The sequence below is a fragment of the Dryas octopetala genome, chromosome 2 (genome assembly GCF_963921425.1).
Source record: "Dryas octopetala chromosome 2, drDryOcto1.1, whole genome shotgun sequence".
Classification (NCBI taxonomy): domain Eukaryota; kingdom Viridiplantae; phylum Streptophyta; class Magnoliopsida; order Rosales; family Rosaceae; genus Dryas; species Dryas octopetala.
This window is the reverse complement of record NC_141367.1, coordinates 20,525,195-20,539,301: the sequence shown is the minus strand read 5'-3', so window position 1 is coordinate 20,539,301 and position 14,107 is coordinate 20,525,195. Positions and strand designations below refer to the sequence as shown.

The following is a 14,107-nucleotide window of genomic DNA, read 5'->3' as shown; positions in this document are numbered from 1 at the left end:
TGCCAATAGTTATATTTGAAATCTCCTTTGATTCTTCAAATAGGATAATACTAAATATTTTCCAAGTTCTATTAGGGGTCTCAAAAACATAAATAGATCGAATTGGTACTATTTGGTGGCCACAAAGTTTGGTCAAATGTTTCGACCAAAAACAAAAGTTGCTCAATGGGAGGTACTTATGAGATAAAAATCTCACACGTGTGAAGTATTGCATAATGACTTATAAGGATTTGAACTACTTCTCTTATTACTAATTAGCTTTTTAATGAATATCTAGATTCCTTCATAGTATCAGAGTCACACGTGTTCCCACGTCAACCAATATGAATTAAGCTTGAGTGACCCCACATATGCTGAAACGTGTTGAGAGAAAGATTCCACATAAAAAATATAAAGCCTTACATGGTGGTTTAATTATAAGAGTTTGGACTATTTCTCCTATTGTCAATTGATTTTGGAATGAATGTCTGAATTCTTTCACAACACATTAAATGAAAAGTTTTTGTGGATATTAAGTAGTTTTTTGTGGGTGCTATATTTGATACCATTTTAATTACAAATCTCATATTTGATGAAACAAAAATTGAGATTGTACTAAATTTAGTTATTTTGTTCCCCAACTTCAAGTGCATTGGTGCTCACATTTTAGTCACCATAATACTAAATTCTCTTGTAAAGTATAAGTGACTTGAGTAAGTCCAAGACATCTTGATGTGATCAGCCTAGCGTGAAGGTGATGTTGGAATCTTTCAATTTTTCTCGGAGACTATGTTATACATGATACATCTACTTTTTGACCCTCTCGGATAGGTTTGAAGGGTACACCATTAAACCATTTCATATAATCTATAGTTTTCCACTGTTAGATAGTGAAGGTACGACATTAGCTGTTATGTACCAATCATTGGTGTAATGCTGAAGGTCGAAGTACATCCGAATCTTGACCAAAAAAAAAAAAAAAGTACATCCGAATCTCTCCTCTTTCTTTCCCTTACCTTACCCTTGTCCTACATCAGTGTTTCAGTTTAATTTGATTGTAGTTGCTTGCAGGCTTTCTCCGCGCATGCACTTCTATTATGTACTCTATTGCTTCCTTTCCAATAAAAATGTTATTCTTTTTAGAAAATAATTTGCTAAGAAAATTACTACAGATATTCACATCAATCAACAGAAAGAGATTAGAAATTATAAGCATCATTTAGCACATAAAAAAACATGTCACAAGCATCATTTAGCACATAAAAAAACATGTCACTTAAGGTCAAATGAAAGTGCCATCAACAACCAGCAATGTTAATTAAAGTGAGTACGAAACATGGAAACAACATACTTTAAAAGGACATTATCGTTTTCTTTTTAAACCCCACATGTTTACTATTATTTGCTTTCTAATACCTCTCATGTGGGGTTCAGAAAGCAACAGTAAGGTCCTTTTAGAATTTCCCTTACTTACGTACCTCATCCACCAAATAAAATTCAACACTACACGGTCCCGAACATATATAGGCCTGCAACTTTGATGAGCATGATTAAACTGAAGTCCAATCCATGCCAAAACCTTCCCCAAATCTACATTCAGGCATATATGTGGATGCCTTTGTTTTCTTAATTAGACCACTTTATTTGGAGAAATTATTCTGTATAACCGTTATATTGATATGTGGTATAACTAGTTTATTTGTTATAATATGAGTGGATGTTATTAATACTATATACCCTACTAATATAAACACATCGTCCACTAATATCATTACACGTTAGATTAGTTATACCACATGGAGGTATATCGGTTATACCTTATAATTTTTCCTTTATTTATCTCTCGTTAGACAGAGAGATGACCTTGGATTCCTTAAATTCCTCAAAATCTTTCCACTAAAAATCTGAATCTTCCTTGAAATTCATGAGATATATATATATTTCAGATACTAGGAATAAATAACAGCAGTATCAGTATAGATCAAAAGGCTAGTATTGATCCATCAAGTGCAAACAGAAACTCGTATTTGGTTCTCATTAAAGAAAATTACAGCAGATTTCAACACGAATTAACAGAAAGATCGAGATTAGAAATTAATGGCATCACATTAACATCCCAAAGACAGACTGCTAAGGTCAACAAGAATACTAAAAGTACCATGAACAACCAGCATTGTTATAAGTGATCGAGTACAAAACATAGAAACTTACTTCCAGATCAAGTTCCAGGGCATAAGCTGCAGAGGGAAATCACACTAAGAAACTGGTCCAAGATAATCAGCGTCCATACCAACCAGTGCCCGAAATTCCCTTTCTGCTTCAAGCCACTTGGTCCCGATGACAATGAAACGAACCACGGAATCTTTTTGAATCTTAGACAATAGATTCTTATTCAAGAAGACAGGATTCTCCCAAGACACATACTCGTAATCCGGCATTTTCTGTTGACAGAGAAATATGTTTTCAATTGGGCCGCATCTCAACAAGACTCCATTCTTCAGCACCTTCTGAACAACCCCCGATAAGACCTCTCCCTTGAGAAGCTTGAAGGTGATGCTACTGAAAGCAACTGGAAACACCACATCCCCAGTGTGCTGCCTGATTTTTCCCTCTCCTATGCTCTCCACAGTTGTGACAGCCATAAAGTATCCATGATCTTCGGTTGCTCTTTTTGTCGCAAAATCATCCAGCAGGCAGGAGAGAATTGACCTTTGGAGCCTCGATCCTTCCTCATCCAGGCCTTCAGCAGGGACTACAACGTTCCAGTGGAACTCTACTTTGAGAAACATAGTTTTCTTTTACCTGTCATACACCAAAGAATTAATGAAATAGCAACAAATTGTACATTAATTAGTTTTGATCCCTGAATTGTTCCCAAACAATATTCTTTGTAGCATAAACCATCCATATCCGAGTGAATCCTCTGTGCATGCAACAAATCATGTGGTGAGAAAGATTGTTCACAAAGGACATAACAACTGCGACTAACATTCAGCTAGAAGGTAACTATGGCATGACCTGAACCACTCTAATAAATTTACTCTCTTTTTTTCTTTTTTTTTACAACAAATAGTTAGCCAGAAGTAGACCAGTTTCTAGCTTTTATTACAAGAATGCTCAATTGCATATACAAGCACAAGTATCCAAATGATGAAGTGCAGAAAATCTAAAAAGCATAAGAAAACATACAAAGAGCAACAAAACAACGCACTAGTACACATTCGAGGAACATTAGCAAGAAGTAACAGCTACCAGGAAACAAAACCACAAAAACCCATTCCTCAAAATGAAGTCAAAAGCCAAATCCACAAACCCAAATTAATGTAAATGAACATGACCACAACTACAAGGAAACAACCTACCCAAACTTGCCCAAATCAAAAACCTCAAGTTATATGAAACCCACCGACCAAACAATCAAATAAGACGAGATTAGGGTTTGCAAAACTTTTAAGCACACCTTTGAGAGGAAATGGAAGCTTAGGGAGCTTCGGCTGAGACGGTGGGGGAGAGTGGTCCAACCCCTGGAGCTCCCAAAAGGGTCGTCTGAGTGGATGAAGAAGCCTCAGATTACTAACTGAGTCAATGTGTTCCGGTCCTCCAGCTTTTTCTAATTTGAGTAAGAGGATTTGAATTTTTTACTTCTTTCAACAAAGGAAAGCAGAGACAGAGAGAGCTAGATGAATAACTTGTTGAGAAAGCAAACATGAACACACCAAAATCAGCTCTAGCTCTGTTTACTACCTTACACGTAGACATAAAGTTCTGTGTCTTCTGACAAACTTGGACCAAAAAGAAGTTTATGACATACCTATATCTAGACTCTAGTTGACCAAAAAAGACAAACTTATTTTTAAATTTGTTGACCAAAAAAAAAATTTATTTTAAATTAAAAAAAATTATTGGTACCACATTTTTTATGCTACATTTTTGTATAGGTAAGACCTACTTATAGTGTGACCACAGTGGTAGTGTAATTAATTAATTCAAACTATAACATATGTACACTGTTAAGAATTGTTTAGAATTCAGAATTTTAAATTTGAATGTTGCTACCACCCCTAATTTTCTCACATAGACCCCTTTTTCTTTTAATTTTATACCCTTGTTACACACAAAAACAGAACATGAACAATACCCATCTGATCCCATATTGCAACCATCCGCCAGACATAGCCGGACTTGTCACCGGTGGTGAGTGTCCTTCTCCTCTCTCTCTGTCCCTCCTTTATCTTTCCTTCTCTCTTTTTTCTTTCTCTTTCTTTACTCCTCTCTCTTCCCACCCCTTCTAGCCTCTCTTACCATCCGAAGGGGGTATGAAGAAAAATATGGAGAAAGAAAGAGAGAGAGAGAGGGAAGAACAGTTGCCGGTGTGGGGTCCAACCAAACTGCCAGCAGAAAAGGTGGCGGGATGGCAGGAACCAGGGGGTTGAGATTGGGTTTGGCAGTGGTTGCTGCATTTTTCTTTTTTCTTTTTGAGAAATTTGAAAAACTAATCTATTTTGGTTTCTATTAAAGACTTTTAACTTTTTTTTTTTTTTTTTTTTAGAATTTTAACCCTTGAGTAGTGTTCGAACTCTCTTCGAAAAGTGCTCGAACTCTCCTCTTGTAATACTCGAACCCTATCGAGTAGTGCTCGAGGGGTGTTCGAACACTTCTCGAGGGGAGCTTAAGCACTACTCGAAGGTCAAATTTTTAAAAATTAAAAAAAGAGGTTAAAAGTCTTTAATTGACTTCAATTTAGGTTAATTTTCTAAATTTCACTTGGTTTTTAATAATAGTTGTCTTAAATGGTCTTTAGTAATAGTTGTCTTCATAAAATAAAAGAGAGGGGTGTCAAGTGAAAATAATAGGGGTGTATATATAGCAGCCATATTTAGATATTTAGATATTAATGATGGTAAATGTCATCTTTCCTCTACCAAATAAAAAACGTCATATTTCCTTCACTATTTCAGTAGTTGGGTGTTTTAAGAAACGAAATTTTCATTCAAGATTCAATAGTTGGTCCACTCTGTTGTATATTTCATCACTTACTCTCTGTCGTCTCCGCTACCAACTAGCCACATTCCCATCGCCTCTCCTTCAATTCGCTTGTTTCAGGAACTTGGGCGAACTGGGATGCACACAATCAGCTCTCCTTCACTTCAGCGCCATTGCAACCAGCCTCAATCTGCATGCTTGTTTCGATCGAGTTTGGGTTGAAAGGGACTTTTAAATCAGCAAGCATCTCGTATTCGGTTCTCATCAAAGAAAGATTATATAACAATTCGCTAAGAAAATGACAGCAGATTTTAACATCTATACCATAAAGAGATTTTGTTTTGGTCGAAAATTAACCGAAAGAGATTAGAAATTACTGGCATCGTTATTAACATACCAAAAAACAGACTGTTGAGTTCATCAAAAATACTAAATGTACCATGAACAGCCAGCATTGTTAACAAAACTTAGAAAACTACTTCCAGAGTTTCAGGTCATAAGCAGAGGGAATCGCACTAAGACACTGGTCCTAGATAATCGGCGTGCAAACCAACCAATGCCTGAAATTCCCTGTCTGCTTCAAGCCACTTAGTCCCAATGACAATGACACGAACCACAGAGTCTTTTTCAATGCTAGATTGCTGCTTCTTATTCAGGAAGACAGGATTCTCCCCAGGCATATAATCGTAATCCGGCATTTTCACATTAGAAAGATATACGTTTTGAATTGGGCCGCATCTCAACAATACTCCATGCTTCAGGACCTTGTGAACAACGCCCTCTAAGACCTCTCCTCTGAAAATCTTGAAGGTGATGCAGTTGAAAACAACTGGAAACAGAACATCCCCAGTGTGCCGGACTCTTCCTTCTCCAATGCTGTCCAGAGTAGTGACAGAAAGAAAGTATCCGAGGTCTTTGGTTGCCTTTTTTGTAGCAAAATCACCCAGCAGGTGGACAAGAATTGACTTTTGAAGCTTCAATCCATCTAATGCATGCAGATCTCCAGCAGGGATTACAACATTCCAGGGCAACTGTACTTTGAGAAACATCTTTTTTTCTACTGGTCAAAAAAATAAAAAAGAAACAGCAATATGGAAGTCAATGTTCCGTGCATGCAACAAATCATGAACTCAAAAAAATTTCACAAGGGACATAACTGCAACTAACATTCAGCTAGAAGTTAACTATGTCAATGAGCTAAACCACTCTAATAATTTTAGTCTCTTTCTTTTCACAATAAATAATTCAGCAAGAGACTAGTTTCACAACAATTTTATTATGTTACCAAAATATCATTTTCTGATGCATTATTCTGAATTTGTCATATGATCTTTTCTAGCTTTAACAAAGAGAAGGCTACATAACGTATACAAGCACGACCATCCAAATGATCAAGTGCGCCAAATCTAAAATGCATAAGAAAACATGTAAAGAGCAAGTAAAAGTTGCATGCAGTACACTTTTGCTGAACATTAGCAAGAACTAACAGCCATCGGGAAACAAAGTGAAGCAACACCTCACTAGTCACTAATACTAAGTATTCTGACAAAAAAAAAAAAAACTAATACTAAGTATTTAATTTTTAAAACTCCCCTGAATAAGAAAATGAGTAATGCTAAGGATCACAAATGATGTGGCAATGTTTTATTGATTTATATCCGGGTCCACTTTGGGGCTCATTTATTTAGAAAAAGTAAAATACTGACACCTATATTGACACATCATTTGGTATATAAATTTGAGGTCCTAGAATTAGAAGAATGTGTTTTTAATAAATAAAAAACACCGAAAAATGGTAATCTTCAAAACAATACCTGACTAACACAAAGTGTTGTTGTCCCTGATTGTTTCATTAATTCATATCTGGGACCAATTAGGGCTCATTTATTCACAACAACTCAACAAATATAATACTGACACATATATTGACACATCATTTGGGTTCCAAATTTGGTGAGATCCCCACCATTATAACAATGTGTTTTAATCGAAAATAGTAATCTTAAAAATAATAATAATAATAATAATACCTCACTAATACAAAGTGTTGTTGTCCCTGACTGATCACTATTAGACAATCTGTAGATACAAGAACAGAAGCAACAAGACAAATCCTGTATGAGCCTAGACCATAATGCCCATTTTCTTATTCGCTCATGAATTTTATATCTCTATGCACAAGATAAAGTGGTCCCCGTACCACAAGAAGAAGTTCAATTTTTTCAAATTTTTTTCAAACCACCTAATTGCAATAACAAAACCACTTGTTGGTCGGCCTCACACACCCATTGAACCAAACCACAAAAACCCATTACTCAAGCAGTCACTGTGAAGCAAATGTCCCTGACTAAACTCTACAAATCCAAATTTATTTATGCAAATAAATCTGACCACAAGAGAACTAGCACCCCAAATTCAATTCCACAAGTTATACGAAATCCAATAGCCCAAACAATCAAATAATACAAGAGTATATACATTTGTATAGGTAGAGAGAGAGAGAGAGAGAGAGAGAGAGAGAGAGAAATGAAGATTAGGGTTTGCAGTACTTTTAAGCATACCTTTGAGACGCTAAAACCCTGACCAAATTGGGAGCCCAATAGGCTCGTCTGAGACTGAGTGGATGAAGAAGCTCCAGTAGACTCACTGTGTCGATGTGTTATGGTCCTCCAGCTGCGCAGTGTGTGAGTGAGTGAGTGAGTTAGAAAGAGACACAAACCCTTTTGTTTTTGTATGCATTATGTGTCACTCATGCGTTAAGCAACAATGGGCCCCGTTCACTAGCTGCACGCCACGTGGATAAGTACGGAAGTCCTAATGGTGTGTGTTTGCATTTGTTTTTTTCGAGTCCAAGTGTCCAACACCCAATCCATGTCGAAACCAAAACCAAATATTTTCAAAGCAAGACAAATTTAGAAAAATTACTACATATGACAGTAATACTGGTGTTATTTAATTTATGTATTATAATATAGATAAATAAATAATTTTATATATGTTATAATTTAAATAAAATGATTATACTATTATGTGATATTAAGATTATACTCACGCACAATAATTTCTTATTAGAAAAATTTGTCATCCACTAGAGACATTTAAACTTTTTTAAAGTTTTAACAATATTACCTTCAAGTAGTACTCTAGCAGTCTAGCTGAGCACTACAGGATAAAGCTCAAGCATTACTCAATAAGATGAGCACGAGAGAAGATTAATTTCCAAAATTTTCTAGTCTAAACTCTCTTTATTCATTACTTCACTTACTAATTTTCTTCACTTGGTGAGGAGAAGTTTTATTTGAGCACTACTCGACAATACTCAAATACTAGTCAAGGACAAGCACAATTCCAGGGATTGATTGATCTCCAAAATTGACAATCAAAACTTGCTTATTTATTACTTGGTTTTATCAATTTTCTTCACTTGTTGGAAAACCTAGTAATTTAGAAGAAGAAATGAAAACTTAGGCAAATGATAGTGATAGGGAAACCATCTTTTTGTACCATATAATATACTATGTCTCTAATAAAAGTGTGACCCACCGGTATGTCTCTCTAGCATTTTCCAATCGCAAATGTTGTCGATCAAAGTAAGGAAAAATTATAGAGTATAACCGATATACTGCTACGTAGTATAACCAATCTAACATGTAAGGGTATTACTGGACGATATATTTATATTAGTAGGGTATAGTATTAATAACATACACTCATATTATAACAAATAAACTGGTTATATCATATGTCAATATAGCGATTATACAGAATAATTTTTTCAAAGTAAAGAAGCTTCGATTGGCAACTACCAAACGCAAGCTGGGTTGACAACTTTTTTCATGTGCCAGCTCATCAAATAAGGTAACAGTCACTGGGCGTGAAAGTTGTCACACCCTACATGCTGAAGAAATCTAGGCATCCATCCCAAAACCAATTGGCAATGGGTGGAGAGGCCCAAGACTTATAAGCACATATACGAAGCTTTAGTTTTCCGATGTGGGACATTGCTCCACATTACTCTCAACACGCCCCCGCACGTGTGGCGAGATTTTGAGCCTTACACGTGAACAAATTGTATTGGGTGACGTGGGAGCACGTGTGGCCGTTGGGCCTTACACGCGGATAACTTGGCTCTCACACATCCAAAAGGAGATAAGCTTGAAGACCAAGTAGCCAAGATCACTTCCTTGGAGTTCACGCATAGCTAGAATAGGCGGGAAAAGAATCCAGACGAAGTTCGGTTCTTACTCCGTCGAACAGTTAGCTTGTTAAGAAGTGAATTGGGCCAGCTCTCAAGCCCAAACACCAAAGATACAAACTTTATGATCTTAGGCCAAAAAAGCCCAAGACAGTGACAAGCCCGCATTCTCAACCACGTCAACAACACAACGGAAAATCAGATTTCCTTTTTCATAAGCATCTTAAAGAAGGGTAAAATGAAATTGTCTTTCTACAAGGTAATTTACAGAAGAAACGTTCATATAGTTTGAATATTCACAAATCCAATTCACCAGGTGGAACGGGACCAAGCGATTCACCTTCTATGCTGGCAAGCATTGCAAACTCCTTTTGTATTTGTTCCCTCTTCTCTATCCATCTGACTCCACGCACCATGAAACGAACCACAACACCTTTCTCTATCTTTACAAACTTATCATTCAAGAAGATTGGATGATCCCCAACGAGAAATTGGTAATTTGGCATTAGTTGATCACTGAGAAAAGCATATTTGGCAGGTCCACATCTGATGATAACCCCAAGCCTGGTTATCTGATGAGCAACTCCCTTCAATATCTCTCCCTTGACAGGTAGGAACGTGCGACAATTAAAAACTACAGGGAAGAACACAAATCCTGAGTCGTCCACAACTATTCCTTTGCCTATCCTCTTTAAGCCAGTGACTGCAAGAAAGTAGCCGTGATCCTTGCTGGCCTTCTCGCTTAACAAGTCCTCCAGAAGCTGTGTTATAATCAACCTCCAGGAAACATTTCTGTCTCTGTCTAGATTTGCAGTAAGGACAGCCACAAACCTGTGCAGTTCCACTTCAGAAAACATGTCCAGATCCACTTCAAAAAATGACCAAAAGAAACAAGATTAGAAACAAAGGCCCTAATAAATTGAGTCGCAAGAATGAATGATATGCTTAGAAGACCTCTCCAAAAATAAAAGTGCTGTCCTATGGAGAGCTGGCCAGCCATCAATCAACCAGCTTAGAAAATGCAAATAAAGGCCCCAATAAATTGAATTGGGGCTTTATTTCTTCATTAATGGAAGAAATGCTAGTATTGAATTGGGCCCAAGTTTTTGCTTTAAAAGTTGCATAAATATCAGTAATTAACTAGAAGGCATTCAAATTTCTATAAGCAATAATGAAACCTCTTCTATAAATGTACTCAGGACAACCATCCAGCTGCAACCGCATTAATAACATGTAACATGCTAGCAAAATAGGCATATTTTCAATTAGGAATTCAAATTAACTGAACAAGTTTGTTAAATGAATTTTCCAAGTGAATGCCTACTGGTGGTGACAAAAGCCAACTAACAAAGGGGAACATGACAATGTTATTCATATAACATATACGGGATATAGACACACACAGAGAGACATTGCAAATGAGGGAAACATGAGATGCAACATTCGCTCAAGAATGATAATGTAAATTATGAAACAAGTGTTATGCTTGTAGAAGCATATTACTAAGTAATAATTCTTCCCTGTTTGATATTTTATGACCATAAACAATTACTTGTTTGTTTTCCAAATATTGAATCATACGGAATCACCCAAGCCCCATGTATACTCAAATCTGACCCTTACGAAAGGTTGCTAAATCCATTCTTAAGAGATGCATGTCTTCCTCTTTGCAACAGCTAGCCAAACAGTTGAACAAATAACCTCTCAGTTGTTTGGTATCACTTCTTATATCTCCTTTACTTAAACACACAGTTGTTTCAGAAAAAAAAAAAAAAAATTTATGAGTTATTGAGTTATAATCAGGGGAATAGAAAAGAATAGTAGAATCCTTTGAATTTCAATTTTTCATGAGCAGGACAGTCGAAGATAAAAAAATTCTGGTCCAATTAATCCATTGGAGAAATATATAAACATATATATATATATAATTTCTCATTAAGACTATTTCTGCTATAAATTCATCTTTTCTTATATCTAATATCTGCAGACACACACCTAAGTTTCACTAGCAACCAAACAAATTGGATTATGGGTCAATTAATATTTGTGCCTGTGCTTTTCTATATATGTAGATGTACTCTGGAGCAATCACAAATACATTAATCAAGTGCATGTAAAACTGCCCCAGTCACCATTTCCTATGACTCCATTAACAAATATTACAAATCAAAGCATTGACCATGAAATAGAGTCATTTTACTCAAAACCCAGATACGAAGAGCCCAAAAGTACTTGAAAGCACCTGACTTTAACCTTAAAGAAGTAAAAATTAAAAGCTATGAATGAGACCAAAACAAATCTAATGAAGTACAATTTCGTGAAATATAAAGAGAGAGCTCAAGAGAAAGAACCTGGTAGCAATTTTAGCTAAACCCAGAAGAGAAAGCCTACTGGGGCTCTGAAAGATCAACTGGGGGACCAAAAATTGATGGGAAGGAAGAAATGGAAGGTTTCACCGTTTTTGGAATGCGTGATATGCACACGCAATTTGGATGAGAGTGACAACGCAGCACCCTGCGTAATTTAGTTAATTTCCGAGGTGTTTTGATGTAGTGAGCCGCTTACATGTTTACCGAGTGAGAAGGACTTGCCGGAATAGGAGAGATGTAATCCCTCCATGTCATCTGTCTCTGTCTCTCTCTCTTTCTGCCATTTATGTCTCTGTCTCTCTTTCTATCTTTTCTATCTTGAGAGGGATGCCACGTCGCCCCTATCACGGGACATGCAAATTTTATTGTTGCCGAGTTGGTTATCAATGACGTACGATAACTTATCATAGATTCATAACCCCTGAATCCAGATGTCCTGCCAAGGTTTGGTTTTGCTACATGGAGGCAAATATATATGTAATCAATTCAGCTACCAATTTGGGTGTGTGACTGTGTGTAGGGATAAATACTCGGTATATTAGAAAATGGGTTAATTACATATTTACATATATATATATATACCTTAATTATATATTATTTATCAGTTGGGTACCTCTGGTTTAAAAACTTTCATTAGGGTACATCAACTTATGTTTTTTGTCAATTTAATACCTCCGTTAGTCTGACCGTTAAGAAGACCGTTAAATGCCTACGTGGCGCTGACGTGGCACACGCAGATCCCACCATTAAATATTAATTTAGCATTTAAAAATAGCCACTAAACCAAAATTAATAAAAAACTAATAAACCTTTAAATTAATATAATATATAAAACTTAAATAATTGAATTTAAAAAAAAAAATGAAGCCCAGAACCCAGCATCACCTCCGCCTCCCTCCGCCTCCCTTGCACAGCCACCCAACTGTTGCCTCTCTCACCAACTGCCACCCTCCCCCATGCGTCTTTCTTAACCCCTAGCCTCGACCCCAGCCCCCGTAGCACCCTCCTCCCTCCAACCTCCGTTCCCTCCAAACCCAGTCGCACCCCTTCCTTCCTTCCCAGCCCCCTTCGCCCCCACCCACCTCCCTCCCCAGCCCCACCCCCTTACCTAGCCGAGCCTCACCCAGCCTTTCCCCGTCACCCAACCCTCCCCCTCAACCAGTCGCACCCACCTCCCCCCTCCCCAGCCCCAGTCGCCCTCACGCAGCACCGCTTCAACCCCCGTCGCACCCTCCTGCCCCTCGACCAGTCGCACCCACCTTCCCCCAAACCCAGTCGCACCCACCTCCCCTCCCTAGGCCCCGTCGCCCTCACCCAGTTTTCTAGCATCATGATTAGAAACTTGAGTAGTTTCCTTCTTAATGAAATTATCAATCTTCACAAAAGGTTCAGACTCTAGCATATTTTTGTTTGTACATCGCAACCCCTCAACAAAAGGATGTCTCATCTCAGAAGATGACAAGGCCTAGGGAGGAAGAGGTGGGTGCGATTAGGTTTGGGGGGGAGGGGCGAGGGAGGTGGAGGGGGTGGCCTGGGTTTGGGGGGGAAGGGCGGGGGAGGTGGGGGGTGGCCTGGGTTTAGGGGGGAGGGGCGGGGAAGGTGGAGGGGGTGCGACTGGGTTCGGGGGAGGGGGGGTCCGACGGGTCAGGGGGAAGAGAGGTTGGGGTTAGGTGGGAAGGGGTGCGACGGGCCAGGGGGTTGGGTTTGGGGGGGATGGGTTGTGGCCTGGGTGGGGAAAGGGTGGGGGAGGAAGGGGAGGGAGGGTGCTAGGTGGGGGTTGGTTTTTTTTTTTTTTTTTTTCAATTTTATATAATTTTAATGGTTTTTTTTTATTTTTTTATTAATTTTGGTTTAGTGGCTATTTTGAAATGCTAAATTAATATTTAATGGTGGGGTCTGCGTGTGCCACGTAGGCATTTAACGGTCTTCCTAACGGTCATACTAACGGAGGTATCAATTAACAAAAAACATAAGTTGATGTACCCTAATGAAAGTTTTTAAACCAGAGATACTAAACTGATAAGTGATGTATAGTTGAGGTATATATATGTAATTAACCCTTAGAAAATCTTATTTATTTATTTATTTTTGGTAAAAGAATAATGAAAATTCAATTTAGTAGTTGTTGTTAGGGGTGGGCACGGTGCGGTTCGGCTCATTTCACCTCGAGAACCGTGCACCGCGCTAGAAGTATTCTATCGGTGTGGTTCGGTGTTGTGAACCGGACAAAATGAGGAAAAACCAAACCAAACCAAACCAAACCATTGCAAGGACGGTTTGGTTCGGTGCAACATGCACGGTTTTGGGCCTAAAAGTTTAGGCCTAAGCCCAATTATTTTGTTGATACTCACATTTGGTTTTTGAACTTTTTGGCCACACAATTGGGTTTTTGAACTACTATTTTACTAATTAAACAAATACAAATACAACTTTGAACTTAATTTGCTTAACTTGCTTAGTACTTAAAATTTTAAAATAAATACAATCTGCTTAAGTTATAAATTATAACTATATATAAGATTATATATAACTACTATAGAGTAATGAGTATAGTATATATATATATATATAATTATATACT

The 14,107-nt window shown here is 37.6% G+C and overlaps 3 pseudogenes across 4 annotated transcripts; all 3 read right to left on the bottom strand.

The window, feature by feature from the left end:
- Positions 1 to 2,234: 2,234 nt before the first annotated feature.
- LOC147293951 (DNA-directed RNA polymerase V subunit 7 pseudogene) lies at positions 2,235 to 3,566 on the bottom strand (annotated as a pseudogene). Its single transcript, XR_015120715.1, has 2 exons — positions 3,440 to 3,566; positions 2,235 to 2,781 (listed from the first exon to the last, which is right to left on the bottom strand). The product of XR_015120715.1 is annotated as a DNA-directed RNA polymerase V subunit 7 pseudogene (transcript).
- A 1,911-nt stretch (positions 3,567 to 5,477) lies between these two features.
- On the bottom strand, positions 5,478 to 7,594 carry LOC147293950 (DNA-directed RNA polymerase V subunit 7 pseudogene; annotated as a pseudogene). The gene is made up of 2 exons (XR_015120716.1): positions 7,524 to 7,594; positions 5,478 to 6,022 (listed from the first exon to the last, which is right to left on the bottom strand). The product of XR_015120716.1 is annotated as a DNA-directed RNA polymerase V subunit 7 pseudogene (transcript).
- A 1,758-nt stretch (positions 7,595 to 9,352) lies between these two features.
- On the bottom strand, positions 9,353 to 11,680 carry LOC147293949 (DNA-directed RNA polymerase V subunit 7 pseudogene; annotated as a pseudogene). 2 transcript variants are annotated; one of them, XR_015120618.1, is made up of 2 exons: positions 11,509 to 11,680; positions 9,353 to 10,025 (listed from the first exon to the last, which is right to left on the bottom strand). The product of XR_015120618.1 is annotated as a DNA-directed RNA polymerase V subunit 7 pseudogene, transcript variant X1 (transcript). The 2 variants fall into 2 exon arrangements; XR_015120619.1 differs by lacking the exon at positions 11,509 to 11,680 and adding an exon at positions 10,739 to 11,489.
- Positions 11,681 to 14,107: the final 2,427 nt, after the last annotated feature.